Genomic DNA, 19,543 nt, shown 5'->3' on the forward strand with positions numbered 1-19,543 from the left:
ACACACCAAGATCAGGGTGGGTGTCTTTGGACACTGCGCACACACACACACCCACACACACACACACACACACAGTCAGCAGCGAGAAGACATAAAGCCCATCAGGTAATCATAGTGATCTCATTACCTGCCAACGCATTCACAAATGCATGATCACAAGCGAAATACCACTATTTTGCAAACAGGTCAAATTAACAACTGGTTTCAATAAGGGGATTTCTTTTACTGTGGGTAAGGCAGCAGAGGGGGTGGGGGCAGGTTTCAGCATTAAATCCTTTATCAAGTAGCCAGCAAATCAAACATTGATTTCCATGAGCCACTGTGCCGGGGGCAATAAGGATCTCCCTCATCAACTGCGGCAGTATTGGCCACACACACCCACACACCCACACACACACACACACACACACACACACGAGTGCATAACCATGCGGACAGGAGGCACTAAATGAACTTTAGGTCAAATAGTAATTGCTGCAATCTGAACAGGAAAAACATTTGCGTGGCTTTTCTGTTTGTGGTCGGCCTGGTCAGGAACCAGAGGAGAGCTTTGATCAAAGCTGCACTGCCTCAGCTGGACAAGTGGCCATTAGAGGAGGACGCTGACAAATGTGACAGTTCAGCTCACATTTATGTTTCATGAGACGGAAAAAACAAACAAACAAAACAACTGGACAGTTTACAGGAATAGCTACAGCAGATTTTCTTTTTTTTTTTTTACACTGCACTATTTTGTGGTAAAGTGCTCATTGCTCAACGGAAACAACCTGCTCATACTGTAGGTCGGTGTGTGTTCTTGAGATTTGATCATTAGAGTGATTGACACTTTTCTAGAGCTGGAGGGGGAGAAAAAGAAATCGATGTTGCAATATTTAGTGTGGCAATATCGTACAGCTGGACCTCTGGACACAGACGCCAAATATTGATCTTTTGTTATATAAATTACAAATACTCATTCAACTTTCATTACCAGAATATTAAATTACTTTTTATGGCTGTGTTTTGCAAGAATACAAATTGTTTAAGTGAGATAAACAGACTTCACACGTAACCTTATTAGATCAAACAGAAACAAAGACAGAGTTTTCTATTCAGGAGACAATTTACAGCAGCAAAGAGGTAATAAACCGCAACACCTACGTTATTACAATACTATCACAATATTGTCATTTCATTGTGCCTTTAGCTGATTTCTACCCCTACCCTATGGACAATTTCATTCACATACTTGTTACCCAAGAGCCAATATAACATTTACAGTTTGGTTGTGAGAAATCGACACACAAAATTACATCAGGACGCAACAATGTCAGCGACGGTGTCAAGGACATGAATAAAATGAAAATGTCACTCTAATCTGTCACTGCAGAGCCAAAGTTGGTTTCCTATAAAGCTACATGCGAAAAAACTCTGGAGCAAACTGGTGCAGTGGAGGGGCCATGGCATCCATAGACAGACGACCAAACACATTCATTAACGGTGATGCTTCACTGCCGGATGCAAAGAAGGACGCTCCCCTGGACAGATTTGCATAAAGACCCTGAGGCTGAGCTGTTGGAGTGTGAGATTTTTCCTGCCGACTCTTAAATTGTACAACAGAATGAAAAAGAATTTCACATCATAAGCTTTATTTGTTTTAGCTGATTAAGGTAGCACTTTTATTCTAAACGCAATTAAATCAAGGCAAAAAAAAAGAAAAAAACACACAGTGCATCTTTGCGGTCTGACAAACATGCTGACTGTGCAGTATATACTTTCCCTAAACATCATTTGCAAGTTTGGGTTTTTCTTTGAAGTCTAAAAACGTCCGTGTTTACTCGCTGCTGTCTCCCTCCTCCCTGCATTTGTTGCCTCGTTGCCGTTGCTGTATCTCTCAGTGCGATGCTGCCACTTGTAGATCGGCGCTATGGCGTGAAACCACTGGCAGGGATGTACGAGCGTGCAAATAAAAGCAAACAAAAACAGGCACAGTCACACATTCACAATTTGTTTGTTACCTAAGTGATTACACAATGTCCAGAAAAACACAGTTTGATGTAAGAGCATCAAGCTGGAAAAGTCACAACCTAATTCCAAACTCCGCTGAGCGCACACACACACACACACTACTAGGTCATTCACCGAACCAGCCTCCTCCAATGAAATTAAACTGTTGTGACATGTTAAGCTGTGAGCTGAGAGCCAGTCAGAGACAAGAGGATGACGAACAGGCGCACACAGAGGAAACACAGAAACACACGCATGTGATAGATACACGCACGGGGAAGCAGAATGGAAAAACAGGCTCAGGAAATTGGCCAGTTCCTGTATAAGAGAGGTAGAGAGGGAAAGAGGAGGGGTGGATGGAAGAAAACAAGAGAGGTGAAATAGCTACTGACAAAAAAAACAGACGCACAACGAGACTTATGTAACTTCAGTGTCACTGTTTAGTTTTTCAGACACACCAACATGTCAGACTGTCAAGAGTTTCCATAAATTATTAAAAACCCTCCTGGGCCTTCTGAGGAAACCATCACTTGTTACACTGAGTTTTCACTGGGACTGTCGGGATGTGGCGGTCCGTACGTTACTTTCAAGAAACTTTTTTTATATTTTATATAGGGGTCACGATCACGACGTGTTCTGGCATTAAAATTCATAACACTCAGGCCAAGAGATGCGTTGGGGTGCGAATGCAGCGGACGTGGCTGCGGAAGCATCTGTTTTGAGTCATGATGTCAACGTGGGGCTTTACACCGATGTCACTGCCAAAATGTCATTGAGGAAAAAACAAGAAAAACAAACACAAAAACGTCAATGAACACCTAAATGTTCTCTTTTTCTGTGGATATGCAAAGAAGTTGGAAGATAACTTGCCAACATCTTAGCAAGATAGGGAGACTTGCACAAATGATCGACGGATGGATGGAAGGATGTTTATTTGTATAACAGGTCTCGGGAAAATAATCAGCTGATTCATCTGATAACAGCTGTAAGTGGCAGTTGCAACACTGGGATGACTCAAAACACAAGCATGAGCACCACTAACCTCCATCAGTCACAATGGAACATGTGAGGGTGTAAATGACACAAGTGCTGCAAGTGTATTAAATCTAACCATGTTTTTCACAAAAATGAAAAATAACAACAGGAAAATCGATAAATGTTAATGTTTTCCTTTGCAATGCACCAACAATATAAATAATCACCAACTTTGCATAAGGTTAGACATTTAAATGTGACCTTTCTGAGCATGTTATGTGTGGGTGTATTTAGGTAGATGTGTGTAGAGAAGTCTAGTCGGAGCAGTTCCTCCCTCATCGTACCTCCACAGAGTCAACTTTGACCTCTGAGGCCCCACGGAGCAGGACAGATGACCCCTGCTGAAATCTGAGCCTTTTGGTTTCCATGTGAAACCAGACGAGACACCTGACCCTCTGGATTCCTCCTGGCAGATGCATGTGTACTCAAACACACACATAAACACAGAAAACACACACACAGACACCAGCGGAAAAACCACAATATAGACACGCAATCACAAACACCTGTCCGCTGGTTACACATGCAGGGCACACAAACAATTCAACGAGGCACATAAAGGCGCTCTCACAGTGACGCACAAAAATCTTGTGTATCAATTTCCTCACACACACACAAGCAGCTCTCACTTAAAGCAAGCATTTCTCAATGTGAGCAGCAGATATTACTGTGACTGTGTCTATTGTGTCTGCTGCGGCGTCTGGAGAGTTACAAAAGAAACACGGTAAGTTTGCACTGCTCGTGTTTCTCCAACAGATATGTCGCGCTTTTGTTAAAGTGCGGACAGAGCTGAGAAGAGAGTGGAGTAAAGGGGGAGCGAGAGAAGGAGAGAGAGAGAGGTGAGGCATGAAGTGAGGCGAGTATGTTCCAGCTCTCCAGCCATTTAAAAAAAGTAGACTCCTTCTGTGCTCGCGTGTGCATATGTTTATGTATATGTGGCTCTGTGTGGGTGAACATAAATAGTGACGGAACATGCTGTGCTCGACATTTCTGTTAATCCTCAAAAAAGACACACAAAAAAAGTGCATTTTAACACTTTTCTCAACAGTTTTGGAGTCTGTGGTGCTCAAGTCCAAACGCATTCACTCCTCTAAGAACAAGCCACACATACACTGTACACTATAACGCTATAGTTTGAAGTCATTTCCTCAAACACTGTGGTTTTCAGGAAACATTATGCAAACAGCAGTATATTGTGTATCTGTTGAGGACTATATTCAACTGTAGGTCAATACATATTTCATTCTCTAGTGAGTATAAACATCAGCAGAGTGCTGTTAAAAAAAAAAAACTACAACGCCCATGTTTGTCATCGTGATGAATCAACATGTCACCCAGTGTCGAGCCGTTGTTCGCTGATGTGGTTTTAATACATTTTTGACAACAATGAAAGTTTCTGGCACAAAAGCTTCACAGAACATACAATTAATTCTTGTTTTATTATTTGTTTTTTACACTTTTTATGCAATTTGAGGGGAAGAAATGACACAATCATATACTAAAATATTAAAAAGTAAGCTATATACAGACAAAGTGTCATTTTGTTATTGGTACCAAAACTCAGACAGAAATGAGCGAGGACAAATGAGATGAAGGTCTCCCTCAAAGACTGGAGCTCTAAAAGCACACACATTCATTATGTGAATGGAGAGGAGGTGATAGAAGAAACCTATCTAGGGTATAAATGGCACATCCATGTTGGTGCATGTATGTAAGCATCTCCTTTTTTTCTTTTCACAGTTCATTAAGGGGAGCCACTTCACCACTGAATGGGGGGTGGAGGGGGTAGCAGCTTTGAGCACATTGTGGATCTACTAATCCTTCACTTATCTGAGCTACATCAATACTCCTGCATTCTCTGCCTTCCCCTCTGCGCGTCCCTCTCTTCAATTTTCTCCCCCCTTCCTCACCTTCACCATTCCCGCCTTGCAGCTCTTATCCCAGACCCCCCTCCACCCCCAACTCTCCAGCAACCTCCCTCGAGGTGCTGCTTGAGATCCATCCTATCTTCTTTTCCTTCCTCTGGACAAAACAGAGAGGGTGCAGGGGGTAATAAGAAAGAGCAGCAGGGGTGGGATGGCCCTAGTAAGGTTATTAAGCCTCACACACAAACACACGGTTTCGCCACAGGGCCACTGAGGTGAGGCCCCAGGAGGCTGAGGGCCATTTCTGTGTGTGTGTGTGTGTGTTAAGAAGGAAATTGATGAGTTCATGCTGGGAGGGGTGAATCATGAAGCCACCCACCTTTTACTGCCACTAACAAACCAGTGTCCACTCATTTGCTTTGTGCTTTGTCTGTTAATATCTTCCAAGGATCCAAAGTCTGCAGGTCCTCGAAGACTAAAGCGATATAATATATCGTAGCTGCAAACAGGATTTAGGCCAACGTGTACAGTACAAGCAAAACTATCCAGTGAAACCTAAACAAATCCAACTTATTTAAGTGGGTTAACAGCTCCTCGAGGCAGCGTGAGACATGTTTCACTGCAGGTTTTACAGACTGTCAGCCCCTGTAGCCGGTCGAGTAAAAAACTCCCACATCAAGCTGTAAAAAAAAAAAAGAAAAAGTTCTTCTGGTTTCCTTTTTCATATAAAATAATTGAAGTGTTCACTGTACATGGAAATTATTGATGGAATCCGACCAAAGAGTTGCATGATTGGACAGACGTGGACTAATTGTGGTTTTGGGAGGAGGTGGGGGGCGGAAAAAATCAGAGGAGAGGTCCAGTTGTAACTAGCTCTATCTTTACAGCAATAAGGATAAAGGCTCTTTAAAAAGGATTTGGCCTGACCCTCCACTCTATAGCTGGGAGCTGATACAGCAGTGCACAGCCAGTGGTGGATCATTTTTCATCTCCAAATCTGTTTTGGCATGGTCAGGAGTGCCAGTGTGTGCATGTGTGTTATGTGAGTGTGCGTGTGTGTATGTGTGTGTGTGTGTGTATGTCTGGGGGTGGGGGTGGGAGAGACTCTAAGAAGGAGGGGCTGTCAGCCGGGGTGCATTGTGGTCCATCTTTTGTGGTTTTTATTGGTGCTATACTCTGACAACACAAGGCTGGGTCTTCCCTCACTGCTCAGCTGAGCAATCAGGTCACCTCATCTTGACAGACACAGACACACATACACACGCAGACATAAACACACAGAGGCACGCACACACATACACACACGCGCGTGCCGAGTAAGACACACAGTACATGCAGCCTGCAGCTGTTGCCAATGATGTCAGTCCTGATTTGGCCCAACTAGCCTTTTGTTTCACAGCATGAACACAGAACAGAGGAGGAGGCTTCATTTGGCAGCAGAGCAGGAGTTTTTTTCTCTGGAAGATTGTTTGGATTAGGGATTAGCTACTGGTTGCACACATGAAAGTCTGAAAGCAAAACAAAGACATTTTACGTGCTTGAGCGGTTAATGGGTTGCAAAATTGACAATAGCTTTGATAATCAATTAAATCTGTTAAATCATTTAACAGCTGAAGTGCTACACATTGAGCAGATTTGATGTTGTTTCCCGATATAACGCAAAAAAGGTCACAGCTACATGTGTTTGTGTTTTGTGCTCGCAATTAATTTCAGAGGCGGAGGCTTAAAAGTTGTTGCAACAGAAGCTCATAATAAGTGGTATATGTTTCAGATGTATTTTAGATGTACAGTGGCGTGGAGCTTGTTATATAAAAAGGTAAAGTAGAAAGAACAAGTACACAGGGAGAGATATGTTACACTGATTTCTGCACTAAACTGTCTGAAAGCAAATATAAAAAGCTACAAGCTGATAACTGACAGCAGGTTACTGACACATCACTGTAATGAGTTGTTCAAACACTTGAAAAGTACAAAATTGACTTAGTGTAACACAAAGTTAAAGACCCCCCCTCCCCACACACAACACAAATACACAACACGCACGCACACAAACACTCTCTGCCTCCAACCCCCTCATGTCTGTTGGCAGAACTGTCTGAGGAGCTAAATTGGTACTTTCTCATTTTTTCCTCTTCCTCTCCCTCTGTAACTTTGCCACTCTCCCATTCAGCTGTGTGCGCGTGCCTATGTGTGTGTGTGTGTGTCTGTTCAGTCTGTACAGTGCAGGAGGAGCAGCGCAAGTGTGTCTGTGTGTTTTCATGGCAGCAGGACAAGAGCGTGGGTGTCACTAAATGAAACAGAGGCCGAGGCAACTGCACACTCTGTGGCAATGTGATAGGATGAGCCAACTCGGTTAACCAAATCTTGGAATGAGCCTCATCTGAATTAGGTGCACGCACACACACACACACACGAGCGAATGAACAGATACACACACCAGTTGTCCCAGTGCCCAGGCAGCTTTCCTGCTGCTGATAATGAGGAGGTTTGGAGATGTGCGTTTGTTTGTGCAGATCTGAAACACACACACACACACACACACTTTAATGGCTAACTCAATGGCTTGTGCACTCTGCCAATCACACACACACACACACACACACACACCAGTTTCAGTCAACAGAATCAGCATTCCACCTACTTTCACATTTGTATACGGTCGCTTTCATGACTGTGGACTCACACACAGAGTCACATATCACACCTGCTGACACCAGATAGAAACATAACATGAGACACTTCTTCCACGCTGCTATTATGCTGTCAGTGACATTTTCGAAAAATAATCCTACTTCTCCTGACATTTCATGCGGCGGCTGGTTACAGTACACACTCCGCTGTACAAGCAAAGCCTGAGCTCTGTTAGCTGGAAGCCCGGCAGCCAGCGCTGCTTGTTGGAGCAATGATTTGATTAGGTTTGCGTTGATTACAGTCTTGTTGGTTACAATATACGGCTCCATCAGAGAAGAGCGAGAGGGAGGGAGGGCGGGAGAGGGAGTGATTGTGAGTGGGACTGTCAGTTTGTCAAGCTGTCAAGAGCAATGCTGTATTGCACTTTTGTGTTGAGTTGAGGTGTGCGTGGGCAGGCGAGCAGAGATTCAAAATGAATCAGCTGATATCAAAGAGTATACCAGCAAGGATATTAATACAAATCTGTTAGCAGTTATCAGCACTCGGGAGAGCGATACCACGCCGTGCGTCGCACTGGCCCCACTTTGACTCAGATCGCGGCGAAGGAAAAGGAGCAGCGCATCTGAACGGCTCCCATTTCACAAACAACGCTATCACGGACAAACACTTTTAAAGGCAAGTGCCTCGTCTTGGCGTCGTGCACGGGGGCTGTTGACTTTGCGGCGCAGTGGCGCAGCAGCTCAATCGTGGTGTGTAATATTGGCCGAGAACAAATAATCTGAAAAGCCTCAAATGCCCTCTGCCTTTGTAAGCTTTATGAAATATTAACCAAATTAATCTACAGTCTTTTTTTCCCAGAGAACATACTGTACTGCCACTGATTCCCTGTAAACCAACAATCATTCCTGAGATTAATTCTGAGAAATGCAGCAACATTTTTTGATCTCCGAGAGCCGGGGACAAGGTGTAATTATCCTCTTCCATATATCATGTTTTCTATTAATTAGGTCTGCGCCCGTCCGTTGTTAAAGAGACGGCCACGGAGCCACAGGCATCTCTCAGCACAGCTCTGCTCCTAACAGCAAGCGTGCCGGGTGGAACGCGTTATTATAACATTATGGGGCTTAACAGCCAGCAGTGCAGCATCTGATTGGAGGTCAGATTCGTGTTGTACCCCGTGAAGATATTTTTAAAGACCGATATGATACCGTGTTTAGTAAAGCAATTTCTAGAGGCCTCAAGGCAGAACAAAAGGGCAGAGTTCACTGAGAGCAGAAAGAGCTTCTCTCCCAAACATGTGACCAGAAAATGAGAGCCGCAAAGTAAAATAGAAAATCATTTGAAGGGATTTTACAGATTGCAGATTTAATGTCCGTCTGATGGAGGAAAAAAAGAGAGAGAGAGAGATCAGAATTAATCCTCTTAGCTGTTTGTTTGGTAATCTGATTTAGTCTGATTTTTAGGCTGCTATCTCTGGTTCTGGTTACTGATGCTGTCTCTGGATTGACCACAGCCATTTTCACCTTCAGCGGCTCCTTCCCCTCTGGTATATTAGGGTTTGGGTTTTGACATATAAACAAAATATCTGTATATGTAAATCCCCCCAGCGCAGTTCACCAAATCCAGTAATGTGTCTGCTTATGAAATGATTCCCCACTCTGACAGTGCTCCAGAGAGGCACACTATGGCTGTCCCTGCTCCAAATAAATGACCTACTTTGCACATTAACACACATTTACATGCAGGCTAGATCCAGGGCAGCTTCATACTTTCTGTTCCCGGCTCAGACGCTTTTTTTTGCTTCAAGTGTAACGTGGCTCCTGTCCAATTCTTAGAAAACGCAGCCCTTTTTTTTTTTTTTCTTATTTCGCTGCCATCTTTGAAGGGAGTCACTCTGCTGAATGGAGACAAGTTAAACAATATTTCCTTTCAAGCTAACTCGAAAATAGGGCCACGATAATGCGCCAGGTTCTGGACCAGAAATGCACTTTTATCGTGCGAGCATGTTAAAGGAAGGTGAGGCTGGCACAGAGGCCCACCTAAGGTGCTCCCAGCTCAGGCGGAGCTATTTCCAGACCACCAGCCCCCCTCCCGTCTCCTCCACCTCCACCTCTGGTGGGGGAAACCACACATCTGCACAGGCCCCAGTCACAGACATGACTCAAGAATGGATCCATTATTCACGCAGGCTGTTAGGGGACTGGCACACAAGGGCTGGATGTGGTAGTGGGACACGAACACTCACTTTTACTTAACTTTACTTAGAATTGCTCAAGCAGGCAAAATGCATAATGAGAGATAAGCTTTTTTTAAACAAAGCGGGAAACAGGTGAACTCAGCATTCCATGTATTATTAGACAAGTTAAACAACGTCATATAAATACACACTGTGATTTGACTGGTGTCAAATCCAACAGCTCCTAACAGAGCAGATTTGCCACCGTGTCCTCCATGCGCACGCTCAACACTGAAATGATATGTGTGAACTATCAGGGGCCATGTGACTACAGACGCACACCGAGACACACAATGCAACACAACAGTGCGGCTAAAGTTAACACAGCTCTAGACACACGTCAAATCAAGTTCAGGGAACGCCTGACAGCACAACATAGCTCGGCACAACTCGACATGGATGAATGTGTAAGTGCTCTCTCACTTTTCTCTCTCACACACACACACACACACACACACACACACACACTCACTCACTCACTCACTCACACACACAGGGAGGCCAGATTGTATACGAGTTTGCTCACGGACCATGATAAGAAAATGTGGTAAATGCGTAATCTGATATGCATGGCTTGAGGTTTCTCCCTGCCTTTCTTTTCCTCTTGGAAATCGCAGGTTGCATCCATAATTTACACCAGCCTCCGTCTGTTTCTCTCTTTTCCACTCTGCTCCCTCCCTGTTTTCTCTCTCTCCATCTCCCCTTCTCTCTCCTGGCAATCTGGCTTTTGCAGCTTGGCTCATTAGCATATTGCAGATTGTGCAGATGCCACCAAAAATTATTCACCTTCCAGCACTTTGATGCCGTTTCACATGTATACAAACTACAGTGTCGACATTTTGCACAGCCTCCCAAACAAAAGCAGAGGGACAGGCCTCTCCTTTTACTCTAATGTGTTTTCGTGGGGGCCATGATGGGATGTCCTTTAGTCTGATGTTTTCCTCACATCCTCATTCACCCCAATTACATCACACCTCAAGTCGTTGAAAGGTGTTTGACACCGTGATGGTGACGATGGAGTGTGTCTTCTCAGCTAAACGAACACTTAATATTCATGCAGTTCAAGGGAGAACTGAATACGTAATATTCATGCTGTTCAAAGGCTAATTGCACCAGTGTTCATGCATGTTTTTGCATCAAATGGAGCCTCATCCTGCAGAAGAAAACAAACGATTGGAGGATGGCGATATGGGGATTAGCAGTTGTCCTCCTCTCGGAAATTGATATTGGTGTGGATGGAGGCAGATCAATGCTTGTACATAGTAACTAACCATTGGTTCACTGCTGTTCAGGTTTTACACACTAGGAGCAGCTGAAAGCAGAGCAGGGGAGGCATCACCGCTGTAGTATGCGTGCGAGAAAGCAGTCTCGTAAACATCCTTCAAATGGGCTTTTTCTAAATCGACCACATCAGAGGAGGAACGGTGATACAGTGAAGCGCAGAATGACTTGGCATGGCAACTTGTGTGGGCTCTGAGGACTGACTGCCCCCGTTACCTGACAAACACCAGCTGTCTGCTATCGAAAGAGGAAATGCCATCACCCGCAAAATCCCAACTCCAATCATGCAAATCATCACATAAACAAATGCTTTCATTCAAAGCAATGGCAGTGGAACCTCTCGCAGCGATTGATTCAGGATGTGCATTCACTGACATCTATGTGGCCCAGTATTGTTCTAATCAAGTGTAAGACACAGTCTGGTATGAGTTTCAGTATCACAGGAAAGGACAAAATGCTTCAGCACACCGTCTCCTGCTTCACTTTCTTTATAAAAAACAAAGTGCATTATGTTCTAGGGCAAAGTGCCCGTGTGTTTAGTGGCTGCTGTGACAAAATGGAAAGGAAAAAAAACTAAATCCAAACTGCAGCCATCTTATCTTGTTTGCAAAACCACACTGAGGCGTATCTGCATCGCCACACGAGCCGATGCTCAGCTGAAGACAAAGGTGATAAATCAGGATGCTTACCAGTGTGGATGAGGACGTTCCTGTGTTTCCTATTAGGCAAAATCCGTCTCCTAATCCTCATCAATCACAGAGCCGGTCTAAAATGAGACAAAACAGAACGCAAAGCACATCAGGGAGTGTGACAAAACTCTGTTTTTTAGTGATAGGAAAACAAGACTTAGGTGCCATCATTTATCGAGATGTAATAAAGCACCCTGTCGTGCATCTGACAGATTGCAGACACATAACAAGGACTGACAAGAGCTGGAGAGAACGTGCATCTCTTAATCCCCGCCAAATATGAAATATGAAATATGAAACGCTTAAATGACAAATACGAGTTGATTTCTCGTCTTCCTTGTGAGTGTTTTTTTGCGCCCATCTTGTTGCAGAGGCGAGCCGTCTTTGAACTCTCTAGGCTCTAATCATGGAGGAATAATTCCTCTCTGCTCCTGGCTCCTCTGTGCAGATCTCCTAATGGGACGACCACTCGCCGACTATTAATGCACTTGCCTACTTTACTGGGCTGCATCTTTAGCTCACTTATTCCTGTGTTTGAAACTCCCACATCATTCCATTAATATTCTGCTAGACTCCCCCCCCTCCCCTAAAAAAAAAACAAAAAAAAAAAACGTCTGGCTCACATTTTTTCCACATGTGTACTTGTACAGTAGGCGGAAAGAAAAGACTTAGCTATCTTCACAGGCTACAGATTGCCCCACATTTAATTACTGTTAACACCAGCGCTAGCAAGCTAAATACGCCTCCATGATTTATTCATTTCCCCCCATATTTGAGTCAAATTAAATTAGTCATATGGGTTTAATTAACTAAATATGATCTGATATTGTAATTTCACACTTGGATATGGGATACAGAGAAGGGTATTTGAGCACAAAAACACACACACACACACACACACACAGTAAACCGGTGCTCATTAGAGTCTCTTATGTGTAGTCATGTTGGCATTACCAACAGCTGCATTAGCTGAATGATTGCTCCTAATCAAGGTTTACACACTCGGAGGTTACCTTTGTTCCTAAAGAAGCAGGATCACTCCGCTCACACCATTATTCACTGCTCCTATTAGTCATCCAACCGTGGCTAATACAAGAAACTCCCCTCATATTTTCTGGGACCTGTGCTCTGCTCATTACTGTTACCGACGACCACGAAACTGCAATTAGGAAAAATAATAGTAGATTCCTGCAGTTTAACAGGGGGTCGATTCATCCCCGCCCCAAAAACATTCATTTAATGGTACCTGGCAACGAAGAAGAGAGAGTTCTGCTCCCGTTTTATTTGTGGTGCTCACGACACAAAAGATTATATATATTTGTTGTATAATTCAGAGCAACTGAATTTCAAAAGTTTTCAAAACAGGATATCTGCATGACTAGAAGCTACTGAACGTAAAAGGAAAAGACGTGTTTTATTGCCAAATGGAGGCTCTTATAGTTTATCGTCCCTGATGAAAGAAATGGTTTTAAAACACATCTTTTTATTTTCCCTTTTATGATGCAAAGATGCTTGATGAAAAATACAGTTTGCTGTATTCCCTGACACAGGAGAATATTTTATATTCAAACATTTGTAAGCGCTTGTGTCTGGGAAGGTCATCCCTTTGTGGTGAATCAATGCTGCTCACATAGACTGAAACATTCACCACAGGACCCGCCGCTGGGTTTTTCCTTTTCAATTCCACCTGATAATTCCTCTGCTGGTGCGTCTTTAGTTGACTGAGTAGTTCTGAAGCACAGTATCTAATGCTGGTGTTATTTCCCACTCACACAAAGGCTCCATCATTGCAATAAATGAGCTGCAGTGAGTCATATTAAAAAAAAAAGAGAGAAAAAAAAGGCATGCGGTAATTTACTGATACTCCGTAATGAAACATGAGGCCGGTGTGGCGTGTTTTCTCACTCTCACCGCGAGGAAATATGGCTGCTGAGGAGCTACGCCGGCTTGCACACACACTGTCACACCGCCTCACGACACAGACAGAATTATCAGAGAAAAAACAAATGGAGGCATTGATTCACTAGTTGTTTATTTACAGCCCTCTCCGGAGAAGAAATAAATTCCCCTGTTGAGGCTTTGTTTCCCCATCACACAACACAATGGGATGCATGAGAAGAGGGGTGAGCAGGCCACACACACACACACAGCGCGACAGAAACACACATACAAATCTAAGCGCATACACACACACACAGAGGCATACACACGTCTTACATCTGGATTAATCTCCAATGGGTGTCATCACAGATGCCATTAAACGTAGCAGAAGGCGAGAATCATGCAGGAGGAGAGGCTGCCATCTGAATAATTTATTCAGAGGCTCATCTTGTCTCACACCAGGGGGATTTCTGCTTTCAATTTACACTGTTTTCCTCCCCATATTCAAATCAGGGAGCAGGTTTATTGTGATTGGCACACGGAAGGTCAACGTTAGCAAGCTAGCGTCAACGCTGTCCTCAGTGGGGATGGTATGCTGGTCTATTAGCACACTGGGATAGTGTGTGTACGTGTGTGTGGCAGTCTTTGTTTACCTCAGTGTGCGCTGGGTGACACTGGAGAATAGGCCTGTGGAGCGCAGAGACAGCAGTGTGTGTCTGAGCTTATTAGGCTGCTTTCCAAGGACACAGGAGGCTCTAGACATTACACTGGCTGGGGAAAAAAAAAACACTACTGCTAATCATAGCAGGAAGATGTTAGGACTGCAGACACGGAGCGAGGGGTAGGGAGGGGAGACGAAAGGGACAAGAGAGGGAAGGGAGGATGAGAGAGAGAGGGAGAGGAAAGTGGAGGAGTCAAGGATGAGAGCGGGAGGGAGGAGGCAAAATAAGAGTTGGGGAGGGAGGAAGGGAGGGGGCTCAGGATGAAGTCATGGCTCTCATGCATGTCCTCAGTGTGTGTGTCACACTGGGACTGGGAAGAGGACGGAGGATGGTTCACTAAAGCACAGGTCATCTGTGACAGGATGAGCTGCCATTAGCCAAAGGCACAGAGAGCAACTGACAAGCAGGAGGGGACGGGGGGGACGGGGGGGACGGGGGACCAAAAAAAAACTCCCTCAGAGTGACAAACTGTAGTTTCAAGGCTTCTTTTTGAAATCTCCGACATTTGATGCAGCACAAAGGATCTGTTCTGTTGTTTTGTGCTGTTGTTGTATAATTCCTTGGGGGAAAAGATCAGTCTATTTCACTTTGCACTCCATGTAGGCGGCGTACATGCAACAGAGACAGAGAACACATTCCAGACGTGAGCGCTGTGTTTGTCTAAAGACATTTGCTCTGTTACTGTACGAGAGGAGCTTCTCATTCTCTGAAATGCAATCCAAATTTTGAAAAGAAGGAGAAAAAAAATGGGTTACGAGGTTACTCGGGGGGAAACTGTGCTTACCAAGCAAAATGACCTTGTCATTTCCAGTAGTAAATTGGTATGTGCTAGCTGGCGCTGATGACAGGACTTGGCTGTTTCTGCCGTTACAGGCATGAATGGCCCTGTAGTAGCCGGGCACAGTGCAGCGGTTCAACAAGGCCTCTTTAACCAGCTGAATGACAGGCAAGCAGACGGGCGGTGAGCCAACCACAGACATTCAGCCCTGGCTGCTGTAATGATGCCAATTCAGCCAGACCAGAGGGCCCACATGATGAGGGCAGAGAGAAGAGTAGGAGAGAGAAAAAGAGAAAGAGGGAGACGAAAATCTATGAGTGCATCCGCAGCTAGGTCACCACCAGGCTGGGTCTTTTTCCTCTCTTCACTGTGTCCCACCTCCATATGTCTCTAATTTTTCACCATTGTAGTCCCCTCATGTTTGCTCTTTAAACATTTTTCTGTTGTCTTTTTGTTACCATAGGGAGTCCGTGAATGCGTGGCTTGTTAAACTTTTAATGTCAGCGTCTACAGCCCCGAGCATTGCGTCAGTAGCCCTTTGCACCCTTCGCCTTGTGGAAATCTCCATGCAAACGGAGGGGAAACTCGGCACCAGTATGACACAGCATGGAGGAATGCACCAGCGGATGTGGCTCTCTCTCTCTCTCTCTCTCTGTTTCTCTCTCTCTCTCCTTCTCAGTCAACCCCTGTCTCCTCCTCCTCCTCCTCCCCCCCCTCCCGCTGTGGGCAGGTCCATATGCACCCAGTAATTATCAAGGTTATTTTCTCTGGAGAGCCAAATCCCTGTTTATGGGCATGAGCGTGTGTCACAGGGCCCTGGCTGTCAACCCACAGGACGCTGCTGACTCTGTAGACAACCCCAGAGAAAATCTCAGCTTCAGCGACACTGCGGTTGCCAGATCCTGCAGTCGCTCAGACTTTGCTCCCGTTAAAAAAAAAAAGAAAAAGAAAGAAAGAAAGAAAAAAAGAAGAAAGAAATACTTTAGCGATTTTCAGTGGCTGTGTCATGACCTCAAATGAGACAGCAAAAACTATCTTTCGTGTGAGCTTCAACCTCAGCTCTTGCCAAAAACCCAGGAGTTATTTCTGGGAAACCACAAACTAAACGGAGGGCATCCGGCAGCAAAGATAAAAATTAATACCCAGAAAACTGAAACCCCTCCTCCCCCTTTAAAAAAATAGCAAAGCTGGACATGAACGCCTTTGATTTAAATCTGTGTTATTTATTCACTGCAGACAAGAAGCTGAGGAGTGCAGGTTCTATACGTTAGCTCGACTGAAGTGCAGAAAAAGGAGACAATTTTCTGCTATTATTGGTTCAGTTCAGTCCCCTCACACAGCCAGACACCCTGGAGAATTGTGACCTGAGCTACGCTGCACATTTCCCTTTGGCAATGGCTACAGAGGAAGTGTAAACTGTGAAAGACCATTGGTTAACAAGCTCTGTAAAAAAAACAAAAAAAAAACACTAACCTATCCAACAAGCTAGGTATTATACCAGTTAATTAGAAGCAAACAGGAGGCAACTTTGTTTTCTGAATGGGATACAGAGTGGGCTTGTTCTTGCGCTACAGAAAGGTTCGTCAGCAAACAAGAGCCTGGAGCAACCTGAACTACAAGCTCAAAAGTAAATTTGCATGTAACAAACTGTTAACCAGGGTCCGCAGTACACACACACACACACACTCATACACACACACACACACGTCGAAATCGGCTGCTCCCTTCACAAAAGCTGCTTCCTCTCTGTTTCATCACGCAGGCCGGGCTTTGTTAGTGTGCGGAAATGCCTCCAGAGGGAATGAAAATACTGGCAAGTCCCTGCAGCTCTTTCTGGAGAGAGACTCGCGGGGGGGGGGACGGGTCCTGCTGCAGCTGCGAGATCACACACACGCAAACCACACACATGTATGCCAAGTGCCCCGTGTAGGTTGAGGGGCTCCGGTTACGCGCAGAGATAACCGTGTTAACCTATAGAACATAAACACCGGTGTGTGGTTACAGGACTGTCAGCGGAGGAGTCGGAGGAGTCAGAGGAGGCGAACACTGACAGTACACAATCTGAAAAAGACGGACTAATGCTGTTACGCCTGCCACAAAATTATAGGCAACGTCACAGTGAAAAGCTCATATCACTGTTAAAATCAGGGGGTTTTTCCAGCCTGGGAATTACGTGTGGAGAATTAAATGACCCTACTTCCTTGGTTCATCGAATCATATCAGTATTACTGTCTTATTGAGAGACCCCATAAAATAAACTGTCCAAGAAAGTTCAATAAAAGTTGAGATTTCTGGGGTGTCGTTTAGCTCAGTGGGTAGAGCAGGCGCCCCATATGCAGAGGCTAAAGTCCTCGCTCGTATCGAAACCCAACTGGTGGCCCTTTGCTGCATGTAATTCCCCCTCTCTCTGCCTCCCCATTTCCTGTCTCTCTTGACTGCACTATCAATTAAAGGCAAAGGCCCAAAAAATATACTTGAAAAAAATAAAAGTTGAGATTTCTAAGAAACTTTAAATCAACAGCGGCAACTAATCCTCACTATTCATTTTCTAGACCCACTTCCATTCACTCAGTTTAAGAGTCCCCAGTTCACCCCGGGTGCAGGAAAACCAGAGCACCCAAAGAAAAACACATGGCGAGCACTGGGAGAAACTTCACACTGAACAGCTCCGGTCGCCTTGCGGGTGCAAAACCTCCGAAGCTTGGGGGATAACCACCGAGCCACTGTGCAGCCCAGTGCCTCATTAATGCTCTTAATTTTTTTTTTTTTTAATATTCCATTACCTCACTCTGTGGCTATCTTGGTTGGCGAACAACACGTGTTTGTAATCAGACGACAGCGCACCAACAACAGATGATTGCAATCAAACAGTCAATGGCCGGCAATTAAGGCAAAGAAGGAAAAAAAAAAAAAGCAGCGTATTAGTAAGAAACAGAAACCCATGATTTTAAAGGAACACATGATGTTTTCAAGAGATTGGTCCATTGTTCAAGTCATGAAAATGTAGACACTGAAATCAACCATGCGCATCAAGGTAATGTTTCCTTTTCAGTATGTGAAATCATAGCAGCTGTATTATCCAAAATAAGAGATCAAACCTCCCAGTGAAGTGAAATCACAAACTTTAAAACGTATTTAACATAACACTGAGCTGACTAGTCACATTCATTTTTGGAACCGTTTCAAGTGAGCAAAACCACTGCACTCAGTGATTTTCAGCTCTACAACGTCTCTGTGTGCCTGCCACCCACACTCACATTCAGTTGACCCAGGAAAATTAAAACAGTATGCTATTTTTGTGTCATATCTCATGTAAATTGTACCTCCCACACCAAACTGACAGACTCTGCTGCCTAATACTATGTCTTTTCATTACAGCTGCTACAAGTTTTCCGAGATAGTACTAGTCGCCTACACTAGTCAACACTAAGTGTGTGCTAAAGATACATGCTGGCTTTTCAAAAGCCTTATTGTCATCGATTTAACTAATACACTGTCTCTACTACAAGATTGCATAACGTTGTATTCGCCGCCTCCACTGGACACAATTTTACAACAGAATCAAATGAGCCCAAGGAAATACAACTAAGACATCCCTATAGTGAAAAATCGCATCTGCACAATTGATTAAAAACTCACTACCGGCTTTGCTTTTCCTCCGCATATAATGAAAGACATGAAATCAACCTTCAAGTTGAACAAAAACATCGCCTGATTAGAGATGTTGAGCACAAATAGACAACTTGGGTAATTATTCTCGTTAATGTCACTCTCATTTATACCTTTATTAATTGTGATCATTTAAAACATTCAAAAATGAATTGGGAATAACAATTTTGACATTATGTTAAAGAGATTTATGTACTGTTTTGCAAAGTGTCAAAACTGAGCATCTTAGCCAGCTAGTCCCAGTCCATACTGGGTTGCGATGCCACCTTGTACCTCAAGAGGCACTAGTGAATCCATGAGGCGTCCAGTCCCCGTCCAACATGAGAGGACAAAGAAGCAGCGCTGCCCAGACGGCGTATTCTAACCTCTAAGTCAGTGAATGGAAGAGTAAAAGCAGCGATGGCTGAAGCTGTTGGCGAGCGACCATCGCTGCCGCCAACGCCGCCCACTCACGGCAAAGACTCCGCGTTCGGCTGGTGGAGGGAAGAAGTAACGAAAATAGAAGCAAAACAAGAGTTAACATAAGCGTGGTTTTGCAGCTCTTGGCAAGTAGAGAAATGCTGAACTTGATGCTCATCGTTTCCTCCAGACTGAAAAGTCATGTTAATATCTAGCGATGGCAAATACCGACATGCAGCGCCTTTAAATAACCCACGTCTGAAAGTTTGGTGAGAAAGGCTGTAATAAAAACAGTGGCAGATGTATGGATGTACGTGCAAAAGATGTACTGACTGTAAATATGACAGGAAGAGCCGTGTTGTACAAACATA

General features: G+C 44.3%; 1 protein-coding gene across 5 annotated transcripts in view; it reads right to left on the reverse strand.

The window, feature by feature from the left end:
• The window catches only part of zmiz1a (zinc finger, MIZ-type containing 1a), a 105,626-nt gene that overhangs the window by 46,776 nt on the left and 39,307 nt on the right, over positions 1–19,543 (reverse strand). For 3 of the 5 annotated variants that reach the window (XM_085799943.1, XM_085799940.1, XM_085799946.1), the window contains exon 3: positions 11,724–11,800. The exons of the other annotated variants lie outside the window; for them this stretch is intronic. The gene's annotated coding sequence lies outside the window, so the exon portion shown is untranslated. The remainder of the gene's footprint in view (positions 1–11,723; positions 11,801–19,543) is intronic. 5 annotated transcript variants of the gene reach the window in all.

This window comes from Trachurus japonicus, chromosome 15 (assembly GCF_045865225.1).
Source record: "Trachurus japonicus isolate A0001 chromosome 15, Traja_1.0".
Classification (NCBI taxonomy): Eukaryota; Metazoa; Chordata; class Actinopteri; order Carangiformes; family Carangidae; genus Trachurus; species Trachurus japonicus.